Here is a 6,000-nt window from a genome sequence, read left to right as displayed (position 1 = left end):
CCTCCTCCTCCTCCTCTTCCTGCACCCCTCCACCCCCCTCCTCTCCCTGCACCCCTCCATCCCCCTCCTCTCCCAGCACCCCTCCAACCTCCTCCGTCCCTCCATCTCTCTACCCCTCCTCTGTTCCCTGCTCCCCTCCACCCTCCTCTGTTCCCTCCATCTCTCTACCCCTCCTCCTCTCCCAGCACCCCTCCACCCTCCTCCGTTCCCTCCATCTCTCTACCCCTCCTCTGTTCCCTGCTCCCCTCCACCCTCCTCCGTTCCCTCCATCTCTCTACCCCTCCTCCGTTCCCTGCTCCCCTCCACCCTCCTCCGTTCCCTCCATCTCTCTACCCCTCCATTGCATCTCACTCTGCACTCATTCTTTTATTCTTCTCGTAGCATTTCCTCTTTTCCCTTAGTGAACGATTGTTTCGTGCTTTTGCTTTTTCCTTCTTTCGTGTATGTGCGCCTGCGCTCTGTGTGTGTGTGTGTGTGTGTGTATTTTGCCCTCTGATGTCATGGTTGTGGTATGACCAGTGCTCAACAGTCAACCTCTGACCGTTGCAAGTCCTCATGGGAGTTCTGACTGGACTAGATTCTGACCCAACAATGACTGTTTCCTTTCACTGCACTGTGACACTGAAGTAGAGACTGTGACAGTACGCAAATAACTAGTTGTGTGTGTGTGTGTGTGTGTGTGTGTGTGTGTGTGTGTGTGTGTGACACCACAAGTCTCTCTGCAGGCTATTTTCACAGATATCACCTACACCAGATATCTGCATGTTTCTATTCAGTGCACACATTCATGACAATCCCACACCATTGCATTTATCATCAGTGGACTGCTTGGTGTGATGCTCTGTGAACTAAGACTGACGGTACTTTGGTCTTGTGATTTGTCCATGACCGGGTGAGTTACCCTGGAGCCAACAAAGAAAGGATGGAAACAGACAAAGGGTCATGGAAAAAGAGAAAGAAAGCTGATTTCTTGAACAGAAAGGAAACATTCCTGTTCCATTGAGGACAATGGAGTCACATGAAGGAGAGAGAGAGAGAGCGAGGGAGCGAGAAGGATAGAGGTGAACGGAGGGGTAAAAGAGAGAGGGAGAAAAGGAGGGATGTAGAATAGAGAGCAATGAAAGTGTGAAAAGTGATGTGCTTTGCTTCATGAAAGATTCAAGCGTGTTGGTGCATGAATAACAACTGGAGCCCTTACACCACCTAGTGGTGGCAGCACGGTAGTGCAGTGTCGCATGTGTCCTAATGGCTGAAGGTTGCCTAAGAAGCCCATGCTTCTCATCTTTGGCACGCCACACTAAGCTAGGCTGGAGGTAATGTTATAAAAGTACACATAAGCATTTCGCTGCACCTTTTATACCTGCTGTAAACTGTGTAAGTGATGAATAAACTATATTTTGCATTTGATCTTGCAGCAGAGAGGGCTCCTACAAGTTTGAAAACATAGCATTTTTATGACAAATTTCATGCAATTCTACTCGTTTTGCCATTGGGCAGAGCAAATTTTTTTTGCAGTTTTACAGCTAATATCTTGCAATTTTACCCATTTGCCATTGGGTGGAGATACATTTTTGCAGTTTTAAAGCAAATGTCCTGCAATTCTACACATTTTGTGATGACTTATGCCATGTTAATATAACATTTGAGTGAGAATTACTAACAAAATCAATGGGGGCCTTCTGGAGGTCAGGGCCCCTGGGAACATGCCCTGCATGCCCGTTGGTATAAGTTTGGATAGCTGACTAGGCTAACTACCAATCAATTTTTAATATTGCAGATAGATTGTGGTTCCATCAATGTAATTGTCTACATAATTTCCAATCCCCCATATTTGTTTTGTAAATATATACAGTACCAGTCAACATTTTGGACACACCTACTCATTCAAGGGTTTTTCTTTATTTTTACTATTTTCTACATTGTAGAATAATAGTGAAGACATCAAAACTGTGAAATAACACATATGGAATCATGTACTAACCAAAAAAGTGTTAAACAAATCAAAATATATTTTATATTTGAGATTATTCAAATAGCCACCCTTTGCCTTGATGACAGCTTTGCACATTCTTGGCATTCTCTCAACCAGCTTCTTAAGGTAGTCACCTGGAATGCATTTCAATTAACAGGTGTGCCTTCTTAAAAGTTAATTTATGGAATTTCTTTCCTTCTTAATGCATTTGAGCCAATCAGTTGTGTTGTGACAAGGTAGGGGGGTTATACAGAAGATAGCCATAAATCAAGAAAAACGCATGTCAAAAATGTTATAAATTGATTTGCATTTTAATGAGGGAAATAAGTATTTGACCCCCTCTCAATCAGAAAGATTTCTGGCTCCCAGGTGGAACCGGCCCTGTATGTGAGTTCAATGACATAGTGTGAGCATCAGTGGAGGCTGGTGGGAGGAGCTGTAGGAGGACGGGCTCATTGTAACGTCTAGAATGGAATAAATGGAATAGAGTCAAATGTGGTTTCCATACGTTGGATGTGTTTGATACCGTTGCATTTATTCCATTCCAGCCATTACAATGAGCCCTTCCTCCTAGTGCTCCACCCACCAGCCTCCACTGGTGTACATGCATGCATGCATGTGTCTGTGTGTGTGTGTGTGTGTGTGTGTGTGTGTGTGTGTGTGTGTGTGTGTGTGTGTGTGTGTGTGTGTGTGTGTGTGTGTGTGTGTGTGTGTTTGTGTGTGCATGCATGCAGAACAAAGTTTCACTAGGTGAGCTCCACACATGGCCCTCTATTTCTAGACGTCCCTCACACAGTGCATGTGTGATAGAGAAGCTGGGCCTATAGAACAAGGAAATGGGTCACAGTGGAGCCCTGAATTGCCCAATAGCTGAGAATTGTCTCAACCACAAATGAACTTCCTCTTTCACATTCTATTCCAGTTGAATTGCCCATTGAGCAGAAACTAGGCTAAAAGTGAATGCTGCCCACCCTATAGAAACACTGAAGAATGCCCACATTCCATCTCAATACTTTCGAAGTACTTCCTGACCATGGCACTGCTCCAATACTTTGACAATGCATCCTTACGTCCTCCTATCCTTGTGATGGAAGTTTTAGAGTACATTTTCTGCAATTCTACACATTTTGCCATGGGGCGGAGAGAAACATTAGCAATTTTACAGCAAATTTCCTTCAATTCTACACATTTTGCAATAGGGTGGAGAGAAATGTTCGCAGTTTTTAATATGATATCTAAGTGAGAGTGACTAACACAATCAATAGGGCCCCCCAGTCGTTAATTCAACCATGACTACTACAAGTTTGTATAGCTGGCCGCTAGACTAACCAATCTAAAAAATGTTAGCTGACATGGGCTAATTGAGTGAATGTCAGTTTTTGACATAACAAGAGAAAAACTTCTGATGCACAACCACATTTCGGAATTGTACCTTGTGTATTCTACTATTCTAACTCTCAACAGTAAGTTGAGACCCCAACTGAGTTCCAAAAATTCTATTTTTTTAATCTATGTTTTTTGGCAGGCCAACAAAAGCCAATTGTAGACTGATAGGGGTGGGGGGTGTATTACATGTTTACATACTCATAGTGTCGTGGTAATTATTCTAATCAAAGGAGAGACTTTTAGATTTCCTCAAAACAATTTAACTTTATTATCGATTAATTACTGCAGTAATGGAGTTTAGTCGGTAACCACCTTGGAGGTGATCACTGAGAACTCAGAAGAGCAGAACTGAGGTTACAGCTCTTTATAGCAAAGACACATCCTTCTGAATACATTACAAACAGCAGATATGTGGAATGGGTCTAAAGGTACATTGTGCTCTCATGCAACAGCCAAATATCTGTCTCTAGTTCATTTACTACTTATTTATGTTGTAGACTGATTGGGGTGTGGGGTGTATTGCATGTTTACATGCTCATAGTAAAGCACTTGCCTGCCAACTCTGAATGTGCTGCTTGAGTGTGACCTCTCCCTCAAATGTATCAGATGAGGTCATTTGCTTTAACCCCTGCTTTAAGGCCTATGGTGCTGGCTGATGATGCTGCTCTTTAATATTCTATCAAATTCAAACTTTATTGATAGTGCATACATTCAGCATGGTACAATACATTTTTTCAAGTGAAATACAAGGTCATGAAATGCTGATGCCAACATTAGGCTGGGGGACACAGAAAAGTGCAACACCATGCATACCATGCATATGACAAAACAGAAAATGTAATTGGCCTAAGTGCCCAGTCTTTCAACTGTTCAGAATAGATGTTGTGAGAGAACAAACATGGTAGTCTTTTAACTGTTGTGAGTGAAACGTGAAAGTAAAAGATGCAAAAATAGCGCACATAGAACAGATCTACCGCTTCTTAGACTTGCTTTCAATGAGAATGACAGATCTATAACTCATATTTCTATGTGAATTTGGTCCGGTTGCCCAAAAAGTTACATATTGTAGCTTTAAGCTAGAGATATGAAGCTTTTTGCATGGGCTGCGTCTCAATTCCCCACATCCGCCAATGGCGGCCTTCCGCATCTGCAGGTGGAAGGTGGCCAAGCTACAGCTGTGTTTGTCAGACCATGAGACATTGCGAAAATTGGTCTTCTCACGAAAATGTAGTGTCCGAACGGTCCGAACGGTCCTCTGTAGCTCAGCTGGTAGAGCACGCCGCTTGTAACGCCAAGGTAGTGGGTTCGATCCCAGGGACCACCCATACACAAAAATGTATGCACGCATGACTGTAAGTCGCTTTGGATAAAAGCGTCTGCTAAATGGCATATTATTATATTATATTTAAACTAATATGACCCCCCCCCCCCCCCCCCCAACTGTTCAGAAAAGGAGTTGTGAGAGAAACATGAGTATCAATAAAGATGCCAGCCACATTCCTGATACTTTGAAGCTTGAGCCCTTCCCTTTCTCCGTGCTGCCACATCCTGCAGCGTTATTGTCGGGCTTGCTCCCCTCGCGGTTCCCCTCGAAGTGGACCGGCACACACCTGTTCTCCAGCACCTCACATGCCAGGATCAAATGCTTGTTCTCTTCCCGCACGCTGGACACGCCGCAGGTCCCAGTCTCGCTCCTCACTGTTAGAAATGTGAACGGACTTTGGCTGATGCACAGGTTCCCCCGGTACGTCTTTCCCCCAGAGCTGGAGCAGACCGCGTTCACCCTCTCCCGGTCTTTGGGATGGAGGAAGGACTGCGTGGGTCTTGAGCAGTCACTGTTTTCACGTAGGTACTTCTCCCACACGTTGCGGTCGGTTGTTATCGGTGTATCTGGACGCACATGCCGGTTTATGAACTTATCATGACAGTTATTGCATCGGGACCGTTGGCAGGGTGTGTCTTTACTGTAGCCACTCACCCCCAGGTTGCCCAGCAACAGGCAGATGGAGAGAGAGAGGAGGGGAACTCTAAGGTTCTTCATCCTTTAGAAGTCTTGGAGCTGCAGAGAAACAAATAGCTTAATGAGTGAAGTTGCTTGTAGGCTCATGGACCCCCCCCCCCTTTTTATTACAGATGCCCCTCTGGATTTAATTCTGCACAGCCGCTCCTGGAACTGAATGGGGCCATCTCTATCTGACCCCTGGCTCCTTGTCACTCTCTGACCTCGTTAACGCTCAGAGCTTCTACAACTGTTCTACAACCCATTGGTTATTCAATCAAAATGAAACATATAATATGAACAGGATCTCTCTTCCTCCCATCTACAATTAAACCGGGTTCCAAAACAGGCCATTGTTTACATGTGCCGTTCAATCTGGCCATATTAGTCATGCAGGCTGTCTGCACTTAGGAAAGTATTCACCCAGGCAGGGCTTTAGTCTGACTCACACACAGCTCTCTGTAGCTTAGGTCTGCTGGTAAAGTCTGACTCACACACAGCTCTCTGTAGCTTAGGTCTGCTGGTAAAGTCTGACTCACACACAGCTCTCTGTAGCTTAGGTCTGCTGGTAAAAGTTGAATCATACTACTATTTACACACACACATCCCTCTCTAACACACAGAGATATGAGATATACGTTGT

Source organism: Coregonus lavaretus (assembly GCF_964263955.1).
Source record: "Coregonus lavaretus genome assembly, contig: HAP1_SCAFFOLD_1762, whole genome shotgun sequence".
Classification (NCBI taxonomy): domain Eukaryota; kingdom Metazoa; phylum Chordata; class Actinopteri; order Salmoniformes; family Salmonidae; genus Coregonus; species Coregonus lavaretus.
The sequence above is the reverse complement of the archived record's forward strand: the minus strand, read 5'-3'. Positions refer to the sequence as shown.